We start from the raw sequence: 12464 nt of genomic DNA, 5'->3' as shown, positions 1-12464 counted from the left end.
TTCTTTAGTTTGTTCGCCACCAAAATTAGGGATAGAAAACCCCATTGTTGAAGTTTGAAGGTTCAGCTAAGCTCCTTTGCTTGCATGGTATGATTTTCAACCCCATTTTTAATGATTTGTATGTTTTTGGGTTCATTTTAGCTTAATCTTGCTAGCCTGAGGGTCAATTTGTAAAACTTTTAAAGATTGGGGGTTATGCCATGAATGTTTTTGAATGATTCTTGATGTTTAATGGTAGATTATTAACCTTTTTTGAGAAATAAACAAGTTTTGTAAAGTGATTTTTGATGAAATTTACATATAGGGATTGGTTTGTAAAAATAGTAAAAGGTCGTGAAAAATTTATGAAATGATGGTTTATATAGGTTGATATAAGTCCCTAATAAATGTAGTTAGCTTGAATGGGGAATTAAAATGCTTAGATTTGATTTATGAGCTAAGGACTAAATTGTGAAATGTTAAAATATTAGGGGTAAAATATTAATTTTACGTAAATATGAAATATGGACTAAGTTGAATACTAGAAGTATTAAATTTGCTGAAGTTGTATATTTAGATCAAGATAAACCATGTACGGATCTAGATCGGGGAAAAACAAAAGCCTTGGATTAGTTTGAGTTCGTTTCTATGCCCTTAGTCGTCGAGGTAGATTCGTAGGAACGATTGTTATATTTATGTTATTCAAATGTATGATATTATGTTTTCAAAATGTAATTGAATGATGAATATCCAAATCAATGCTATGATGGTTACTAAGTCCTGGTTGAACCTTATGAAATTCGTAGGATACAAATGACATATCATTAGTAATTTCATGTTTCGGGTGTTGGTCTTAAATGTACTACCGATGGCTGAGGTCCTGTATTTGTTGTGGATACTCCACAGCTTGTGTAGCTTACGTTCCGACCCATAGCTCATGTGAGCAGACCCATTTCACAGCTTGTGTGAGCAATGATGTAAAGAAAATGTTACAGTTCTATGTTTAAGCATACTTCGTGTGAGCTTTCTTGAGTTTCTGACGAAATTCTAGATGGTTCAATGGGAAAGAAAAGGGATTGAAATGGTAAGTTTCCAAATGGAATTATGCATATGTTCATGGAAAGGATGTATAAATCAAATGATGTATTTCACATGGTAATGACTTATCATATAGATTATTCAAATGAATTATGTATAAATGCACTAACTTGTGTATTGATGATGATGAATAGGCTTGTTCCAAGCTTGTGGTTTGGGTTTCTTGATGCTTATACTTTATGCTATGCAAATGTATGGTAAGTTATGTTTTATTTTCTACGAACTTACTATGCATTATGTGCTTACGTAGTTTCTCTCTAATGTTTTATAGATTATCAGAAGCTTGATCGGTTTGGAAGCTCATCAGAGATCTATCACACTATCCAGTATAAATATTGGTAGTTTTTGAATGTTTTGGCCAAGGTTATAATGACATGTATAGGTGGACTTATAATGATGTTTAGTTGAATGTTTGGTTGATGTTTTGGCATGTATAAATTGTCTAAGTTAACTTTGTTGGTACATTTGATGCCTTGTGAGATTGTGGTTATATTATGTTGCATATTTTGAATGGCTCAAATTGTATGTATTCAATTGGTATGATCATGGCCAAGTTATGGCATGATTGGAAGGTATTAACTAGATATTGATGCTTGAAATTATGTAAAATTGACATGTTTAGGGAAGCCCTGATGAATGCATTTGAGGTGCCTTTGAATGGCATATTGGTTAGTTGAATTAGGACTTTCGAAATGGCAAATATATGTATGTTTTGATGTGGATTTGGTGCCTTGTAAATGTGCACAAGATACTTATATGTTCATGCATGAAATGATATAGGAAATGGCTAGATTTTAGGAAAATTTATGTCCACACGGCCTAAGACACGGGCATGTGACTCAGTTGTGTGTGACACATGGTTTGGCAACACAACCGTGTGTCATTTGAGAGTTCTGTTGTATGCAAGTCAGTTAGTTACATGGCGTAGCACATAGCCAAGCACACGGGCGTGTGTGGCAACTCAGAGAGTTACATGGCTTAGCACATGGGCGTTTGACATAGCCGTATGACCCTACTCAGAGAGTTACAATGGTTAGGACACGGGCTAGGACACGGTCATGTGTTCCTAGTTCGAAGGTTACATGGCTTGAGACACGGGCGTGTGTCTAAGCCGTGTGAGGTACACGGCCTGGCCACACGGCTGTGTGACCCTTATCTCCAGATTTTAGCGAATTTTTCTTAGACTTTTCAAATGTTTTCGAATTGGTCCCGATTTGTTTCTAAAGTATTCTTTTGGTCTCGAGGGCTCGACATTTATGTTTAAATGTTCTGTTTGTATTGTAATGCTGTGTAACCCTAATTTGACGATTGATACCGGTTAAGGGTGTTACATAAACCCTTTTCGCACCTTGACCCGATGCTTGTTGTCCCTGCCCAACCTAATAATTTTTTTTTGACCTTGACCTCTTTTAGTCTACTACCAAGCCCTCTGATTCTAAACCCTGTTTTGCATCGGAGCTTGCATCTGATCACTTTGATGTGAACAGTCCTTAATCTTATGATCTGTGAACCCGCACCTCAGACAAGCACCCATCCTCATCCAACATTCACCTGAGTGCTTCTTACAAAAATAAGCACATTCAGAGTCCTGCCTCTAGTACCAAGTACTGTATTATTCTGTCAAGGTCTGTCCTCTCTGGCTCACTTTAGGGCTCGTGATGTCGTTCCAGTAGGACCAACATCTTTCTTAATTGAAGTCTTAGCCTTATCTCTTTTCTCGCGCTCAGCACACCTAATCTCCTCCACAATTTTGGTTTTCTCAACCAAAACCTCAAAAACTCTCTACTAATATGGAGCATCCTGAATCATCAGATCATTCTCGAATCTTACACACTTGTCCTACTTAGTCACAACCATCCCCTAAGCATAACGGCTAAGTCTTCAGAATTCAACTTCGTACTTAGCCACGATCATATCCCCTTACTTTAGCTCAATAAATTCAAGCCTGCGGGCCTCCACATATCTACGCCCACATATTTCTTCTGGAAAGAATCTTAGAAATAATCCCAAGACAATCTCTCAGCCTATGTATCCCTCGTAACAGGCTGTCATCATAGGTAAGCCTCGTCCTTTAATAGAGATACTGCACCCTTCAATTTTTTCTTTGGGGTACAATCCATATCATCCAAGATCCTTTCTATAGCCTCCATCCAATACTCGACTATGGTAGGGGTCAACCCAGCAATACCCTTGAATAGTTCAAATCGATTGGATTAAAGCTTCTCAGTTACGAACCCTCGACTGCCAGATCTGGTTTGGGCTCTAGCCACCTACTAAGAACCCTAAGCATAGCCTGCGATACAATGTCATCAATAAGCTCTTAATGACTACCTTCAACGGTAGGTGCATTGTAAATGTGCTCGACTATGGGTTCAGGGGTACGCACTTGAGATGCAAAAGACTCAACTTGGGGCTCACATCCTTGTGCTCCACTGGCTAACATACCACGGGTCCGTACACCTCAGGTATTCATATCACTTTCTTTATTTTATTCTTTATCTATAGTTTAGAAATAAAGTTCTGGTTATTAATTAGAGTATTTTCAGTCTAAAGTTTGACTACAATTTACAATCTATAGTTTTTCTATAGTTTTAGTAGTAACAACACTATGTAGGATCGGCTTCGGAGTTTCGAATTTTTGAAATCAAATTTTTAAAATTTATTTGTGGCATTGTTTCCAAAATACCCTTTTAAAATATGCATGCAAATTTTACTAAAAATCATAGTCCGAGTTTTAAACTATGACTCTGATACCACAAAATGTAACCTCCTTAACCCAGTGTAGACGTTATGGTTGAATTTTGAAAACTACATTAACCACAAAAATGGTCTTTTCGTAATTTCAAACATATTTTAAAACATTTGGCTTATTCGTTCGAACTTAGTGAAATGGAATGTTCATTTTAATTTCGCAAAAACATTATAATTTTGGAAATCTTTAGATTTAGTATTTCATTTGTAAATATTTAATCGTTTTTCAAAACAAATTTGGATTTGAATAAAAACCTCGTTTTTCAATATTACAACGGAAAAGTGTGTTGTTGGCAGATTTTATGTAAAAATCGATTTTTATGCATAAACACTTTATAATATCAATTTAAGTAGTTTTTAAACTCCAAAATCATGCAATCAAATAATCCCCCAGACATGTGGAACAACGGAAATGTGCAAGTGTACACAATCGCAACAAGTAATAAAGTGACAAGTAAATGTCGAGTTATCGTAATCACAGGGACTGTGAAAAGAATTATTTATGAATGCAATTTAAAACACTTTGGTGAAGTAAAATATTTTGATGTGAGAAGGTGATTAAAAACTAAAACTTTAACTAAGTAAAATAAATAATAAATAAAATAAAAGTTCCAATGCACAATTTCAAAAGATGATTTTAATCAAAATGACATAATTGTGCTAGATTGATTACATTTCTTAACTTAGAATTATTAAACTTATGTTTATGTTGTTACGAATAAATTCATGACAAATTGGTAATTTGCTAACTTATGAACATACTTACCTACCAAAATCAATTTATCTTTTACTATATCTCTATGTCTATTCAACCAATTAAACAAATTTTATTAAGCAAATGTGTTAATGCACATACATATGAAATTAAAATAATCTCTTGTACATATCTCTATGCCAATTCAAACAATTAATTCAATCTCATAAGAAAATAAAAGATTACGTTGAGGTAACAATGTATTCTTACATTGAAACATTTTAATTACAATAATCTTGCAACTTATGCAAGGCTAATGTATCGTTAGATACCGTTACTAATTTAACCCTCAGCTATCTTAGATGATTAAACATGCACTAATTAAGTATTGTGTCAATTAATTAAAATTTCAATACGTTTAAATAATTAATTCATTAGTTACGTTACAATTGTAATGCAAGAATAACTTAGTCATGGTTTTACTTAATCAAACATCTTACCGAGACCTATAACAACACAAACACAATTTTAATAACTCAAGTAGACGAAATGCATTCAGCCTAACACGAATTAAATTTAAGCCATATTGAGTAAATTAAACATATCAACATCACAATTATTCATAGACATGTTCATAACAACAATAAAATTAAAAGGATAAGGAACAAGAATCAAATCCGGTGTTTCTCCAAGGCTTGAATAGTTTGCTTCGCTCATCCTTCTTCACTTGTTCTTGTTCAACTGAGGCTTCCATGAACACTTGAATGCTGCTCCAAATGGTGGTTGGATGACTCTTTTTCAAGAGGTGAAATCGGCAAGGGAATGGGGAAGAAAATGAAGAACAATGAAGAGAGAAAAGTGATAGAGAAGTGAAGAATGAATGGATTTGAGATGTGTTTCAAATGAGCAGCCAGGGGGTTTTTTATAGGTTGAGTAGGCTGCTAAAAATAGCAAAAATCAGCAGCCATAGAGTCCCCCCATGGTCGGCCACATATGTGGCAGGTGTGAAGGTATAAAACTTGCTATTTTAAGGTAGGGGAAAATCTAGAAATACGTAAATAGTGGAGGGGTTTGAATGCAAATTGAAGGAGTCTTGATGGGTTATTTTGAAAGCCAAATAATCAGCCAAAAAAGGTGATTGGGTCAGCATGTGGGACAGTTTTGGGCTGCCTAGTGCATGGTTGGATCGATTTTCTCAGTTTATCTCAACTAGGCCTCTTTTCATAATTAATTAATAATAATTTATTTAACCGAAAGTAAATTGGATTAAAATTTAAAATTAATTATATTATGAATTAATATTCAGAAACTAGACCGTCTTAGGCTGAAAAATTAAATTTTCTTGATGTTTCAAAATCGCTTCTCAAATTTTCGCTTCTAGTAGTGTCTGCTGAGCCACTTTTTACCCTTTCTGCGATTCTGTCGAAAATGATCAAAATTAATCAAAATTTAATATAAAATTAATTAAAAATCAACATGTTAAAAATTTGAGTGCAATTTAATTATTTTATAATTATTATATATTTTTTGACAAGAATTTTTCTGAAACTGCATGAATTTGAGTTAAAATGGGCTTGAAAAAGTGTATATATTTTTCCAAATTTAATTCATTGCTCGTCCCGAGTAATGCACAAATTAAAAAGAATTTCTCAAAAACACCTTTGAAAAATTCCTTCAGAACAACATTCTTTCAAAAATTTTGAATTTAGTATACTTATGCTCAAGAACAAGAATTTTGAGATTTATGCTATTTATGTATACATATCATGAAAATTAATCTCAATTTTTATTATGATAGCAAAAATAGACTAAATGCTTACTCAATAAAGACATGTTAAATCCTTACCAATATGATCTTATTCCCTTATTTAAGATTAAGCTGCAATCATCAAGTTTAATTTATGCCTTCATATGTTGAGCATAGCAATTTCTCTCCACTAATGTAGGTAGCATCGAGACTTGAATCAATAGGTCTTTAAATTTGGTTGTAATGTGGCTAGGCTCGGGGTAGGTAAAAGATAGATAAATTTAGGCTAAAAACCCTAGACTCAGCGTCAATCGGACCTTCGGAATATTTACCTTCAATACACGAACTTATTTTGCTTTCATATGCTCTTTTGTACATCTATTTTCTTTCAAGTACATGTGCTCTTTTTTTTTAACACGAGCATTTTGTTGTATGTATTACAATTTTTGAGCATTTGATACTTCTTTTCAACTCCCTCAAACTTATTTTCAAAGAATATTCTGAATAATACTAAGTCTAGTGTTTGGGACAATTTAAAGATAATTAAGAGAAAAGTGATGGCTAAATATTGTAAGGGTTCAAATAAAATTAGGCCATATAGTCTCAAAGTTAGGTTTCAAGGGATAAAAAATTATCAAGGTTGGCTTGAAAGGCATATGGTCCAAACGAATGTTGCCTAAATCATTTTCAACATTCCATGCTTCCTAGGATTTCGCCTCAAGAAATTACTAAGTCAATTCTAGAGACTTAAACTTTCATGTATGCCTAACTTTCCTAAGGAACTAAAATTTTATGGTATGATTTGCATGCTTTATTAAAAATACATTTATGTCATAATTTAGCTAACATAACAATTATTAAAATAATCAAACTTTATTTATACTGAAGTTTAGCATACTTAACAAAATTTCAAAGTTTTGAACAAAATATAAACTAATCATATTTAAAAGAAAAAATTATTCTAAGAGAAAATAATTTCAAGTTTTTGGTCCTCCCTACTTAAGATGAACAATGTCCTCATTTTTAAAGGTGAATAGATACTATACACCAGGTAGGATTCTGGAAAAGAAGAGGTGAGTCAATTTGACTTCTTAAGTACCAAGCTCTCTCTAGATCCAATCCTAGACATGCATATATCTATTGCCACACTTTGTACTTTGCAACTTGTTCATTTTTATTTATGATTTTCACCTCTTGTTTTATTATGCGAAAAATAAAAATTCTAAAAGAACCTAATCCTAACATAGCCCAGGAAACAAAATAACATAAGGTAAAGATCCCCCTTTTCTTTATTTATTTGTAGACCCCTGAGAATCTGATCGCCTCGTTCCTTCCTCAAAATTGGAGTCCATGGTTTGAGTGTAAAGTCTGGAAATTCAAGCACAAAAACAAATGGGTTAGGAAATAAATATATTTTTAAATGTATCTTTGATTAATTGATCCCGCATTTTTTGGGTATATCTAGTAAGCTTGTTGCTGCAACTGCATGTGTTGCAGGCTAGCCATTATATCAAACTGTTCACTTCGTGAAATGGTGCTAGATGAAGGGACTCTCGGAGTTGGACGTGGAAAATATGTTAAGGGTGGTTTCAGTTTTGGACAGGTGGTTGAGTAGCCGATAGTAAGGTTTAGAGTTGAAGAGGGTGGTGATTTTAAAGATAGTTTAGGTGTGGTAATTGGTGACTTCGAATGAAGGTGTTCGGGGTGGTGATTTAAGGAGTTAAGGGTTGCGACATTAAGGGGTTAAATAAGATGCACTACTGAGCTACTTGGGAGTGGTGGTGGAGTAAGGTAATTGCTATAGGTCTGTGCGGAAAAAGGTAGAATATTTCCCTTCTTAGTAGTGTCTTAAGCCAAATGGCAGCTCCTTTTTGGATCCTAAGCTCCTGTGCTGAAAGTAAACTAAAGAAAACTTGAAGAAATTAGTGCTTGACCGAATACTTAAGTTATTCAGACTATTTAGAAAAATATTTTTCAAAAAATTACATTAAATTAAACTCCTAGGAAAGACTAGAGGGGTCACAGATGGTCCCGCTTAAGTCCTAATCTCCTAGACATAGTTTTAATTAATGTAATGAACAAAAGAAAATTTTATCTAAGTCTACCATTTTATTCAAATGAGAAAAAAAACTAGAAATATAAAATAATGATAGAGAAAGTGAAGAGAACTCCCTCCATTTTATTCAAGATCGTCATTGACCATGGCGGTGTCAAATCGCCATTTGTCGTACCAATCATAACAACCTAGGAAGTAATCATATTCTTTCCCATCAAATCTGTCCAAAATCTTATTAGGGAAAGAAAACCAGGAATGATCTTTCCTAGTGGCCTTGTTTAACTTCCTAAAATTCCTACAAATCCTCCAACTTGTGACTCGAATATCTGTAATAATTCATCTGACACCCTTCTTGTGCTTTTCCAAAATAACAAATGACTCTTCTTCTTGATTCTTGGTGAACTCAACTGAAATCATGATAGGTAAAAATGGAGATAAACTCAAATAATCATATTTCAAATGAAGAGGCAAAGTCTTTAGTTCCAATTTGACTGGCTCCTCGATCAACATTTTTGGTTGTGTGTACTCCCGAAATAATAACTCTAATGATTCCAGTGGAACTTCCTGAGTGAATCCCTTCGTTTTAGCTTTTAACAAAGCCAAACATTCCTCGTATTCATTATCACTTTACGAATCTGCTAGCAGAATACATTCTAACGGATCATCTACAGAATTGAGCTCCAGCTCTGTAGAAGCCAGCGATTCCATCTTGGAAATAGCAGAACGGTCTTCATTTACATCTAGAGATTTAGCAGCATCGAAGTCATTGAAAGTCACCTCGTCATAAAAAATTTCTTTCAACTGAGTATCCTATTCCTACTTCTGGAATCGTTGAGGATATGGAAATGGTGGAATCTTAGCTTTAACTGGACAACTATTTTGTAGAAATTTTTTTGCATCTGATAAGGTTGTTAGAGAATCAGAATTAACTAGTTTGCAAAGAGACTACTTTGCAATGTTCTTGCCAAAAATTCTTGGATTTTCTGTGTCGCTCGGCCAAATACCTTGGTGTTTATTTCGAAGTTCATTGGTTAGATGACCTATTTGATTCTTTAGATTTCTTAATGTGGTATCATTCTTTGCTATGTATGCCTTCACCAGATTCTCAAGATCACTTGAAGATTCAGTTGGTGGGGGTTGTTGTAGTTGTTGAGAATATTTCGACGGATAATTTTGTTGAAATAGCATAACAGAGTCACTATGGTCCGCCCATTGATTACTCCATGGAGAAATTGGATGATTCTGCCATGAAGAGTTGTAAAAATTTGATTGCGGACCATTCTAATTCTGATTTCCCATGTAATAATTTGACTCTTGATTCGATGGGCAATTTTCAAAGAAATGGTCATTTCTATAGTATTCACAACAAATATTCTCGATCTGGTTCAGCTGTTGACCTAACAGATTACCATTGAAACCATCAACAATTATGTTCTTAAGCATAGAAGACATAGAGGATACCTGGGCTACTAAAGAAGCAAGTTTGTCCGCTTCATGTACTCCTTCTGCTCGTCTTTTTAAGGCTACTCGGTTGGTTGGCCACTGATAGTTATTGTAGGCAATTCTTTCAATAATCTCGTAAGCATCGTTATAAGACTTAGAAAGAAGGACTCAATTTGTAGAAACATCCACCACCATTCTAGTATGAATTGTAACACTCCTTACCTGAGACTGTTTCCGGAGTCGAGCTCGAGGCATTACTTTATTTAACTTATTAGTTCGGGATATAAAAGTTTGCTTTTAAAATTTATCTCACTATCTATGATAAAGACGTCCACTCGCATAGTAGTCACTAAATCATTTATAAATTGAGCTATAGAACTCAAAATTTAAATCTGTAAATTTTCCATGAAACTAGACTCATATATATTCTTACTATTAAATTTTCAAAATTTTTTGTTTAGCAAATTAGTACAGTTTATTAGTTAAATTCTCCCCTGTTTCACCACTCGGCTATCCTGACCTCTTTCCACTAAAAATAAGTTTTCTCATTGTTGGAATTTCATATGGTGTTATAACTTATTTCTATAGAAAATAGACTCAATACGGAATCTAGACATATAAATTACAACTCATAACTATTTTTGTACAATGTTTAGTGATTTTCTAAACTCAGAACAAGGGACTCCAAAAACGGTTCTGCCCCTGTCTCACCAAAATTCACATATCTCAAAATGTAAAATTCCATTTGCTAAACCGTTATTTTTCCATGAAAGTAGACTCAACAAGATTTCATTATATATATCATACACCCTATAAATCACTTTATACTATCCTAAGTGATTTTTCAAAATCACGTCACTGCTACTATTTGAAATCTAGTTCTTTGCAAATTATTACACTTTCATGATTTCTATGCATAATTTATCACATAGACATGTATAACAACAAACACCTTCATACTTAACCATTTTGACAACCATTCATCTTTAGATATTTACACATCATTCTTTATCAAAATCATAATACAACATTCAAAATAAGTAAGTCCCTATACATGCTATAACCCAAACATGGTTCATCATAAAATACCGAGTTGTTGTCGTTGATAGTGTGGACAATCTCCGACATCTTTAAGTTCCCGAAAGTAGCTTTACAATACTATAAGAGAAAGAAAAATAAAAGAAGTAAGCATAAAGCTTAGTAAGTTTACTAGCAAATAATTAAACTCAAATGTCAAGATCTCTAGTTAACTCTTTATTTAATCTCATTCTCGTTCTCTTGCTGGTTTACTTAGTTAACTCATGATCGTAACTTATTCTTCTCTTGCTGAAATATTGAGTATCAATTGATAATATAGTAAGTTCTTAACTCTTATAACTCATCTGAGCTTGCCATTTATGCTTTTAAATGAACTTTCATTAACATGATTTGTTTACTAGCCCGTTGAGCAACGTTGGAATAATAAGGATACTTGGGTCTTTTCTGATAATAACATGCCAAAGCCATGTCCCAGACATGGTCTTACATGGGATGTTCTCATATCGGTGCCCATGCCATGTCCCAGGCATGGTCTTACGGGGGACCTCTCATCTCGGTGCCAACGCCATGTCCCAGACATGGTCTTACATGGGACCTCTCATCTCGGTGCCAACGCCATGTCCTATACATGGTCTTACATGGGACCTCTCATCTCGGTGCCAATTCCATGTCCCAGACATGGTCTTACATGGGACCTCTCATCTCGGTGCCAACACCATGTCCTAGACATGGTCTTACATGGGACCTCTTTATCCAAATGTCATGACATTTGTATCCGATACATTCCTCATGTTTCAACGGGGCTTTTTAACACTGATTCTCTGTCATCTCATACTTGAGTCAACATTAAATAAATTCATAAAATAAATATATAATTTCTAGAAAATAGCAGCATTAATAATAATTATTAAAATATTGTATTTATTTACCGTAAACTTACCTCGGTACAAAATATAGCCAAATTCACCAACTTAGCCTTCAACTTTATTCTTTCCTTTGTCTAACCTCGAGTTTCGTTCTTCTTAATCTAAAATAAAAAATTTAACTCATTTAATACTCACATTTATCAAAACAGCCCTCGACTCTAACTTTGGAAAAATTACGATTTTGCCCCTAAAGTTTTACATAATTACGCTTTTGCCTCAAAGCTCAGAAATTAAACTTCATCTCTTATTCTAATGTTTTACAACATGCTGAACATTTTTCTTTTCTATGACAACATCAAATTCTCACTCTAACATCTACTTATGAACATTAGGTATTTTACCGATTATGGAGTTTTACTCGTTTTCGCTTAAAATCGGCTAGCAAAAGTTGTTTAACGTAATTTATAGCTTCACATTCTATCATAAAACATCAAAATAAACACTTTTCACCGATGGGTATTTTTCCAAATATAAACCCTAGGTTAAATTATTGCTAGAATAGGCTAAATTAAGCTACCGGGATCTCAGAAACGTAAATAGCATTAAAAACGGGGATAAGGATCACTTACTATGGAGCTTGGAAGCTTGAAAACCCTAACTATGGCTTCTCCCCTTGCTAAATTCGGCCTAATGAAGAAGATGATCAAAAATTGACTTTTTATTATTTTTTTAATTCATTTTAATAACAAAATGACTAAAATGCCCTTAATGAAAAACTTTGGAAACATGCCT

Source organism: Gossypium raimondii, chromosome 12, assembly GCF_025698545.1.
Source record: "Gossypium raimondii isolate GPD5lz chromosome 12, ASM2569854v1, whole genome shotgun sequence".
NCBI classification, from domain to species: domain Eukaryota; kingdom Viridiplantae; phylum Streptophyta; class Magnoliopsida; order Malvales; family Malvaceae; genus Gossypium; species Gossypium raimondii.
Note: the sequence above shows the minus strand (reverse complement) of the source record.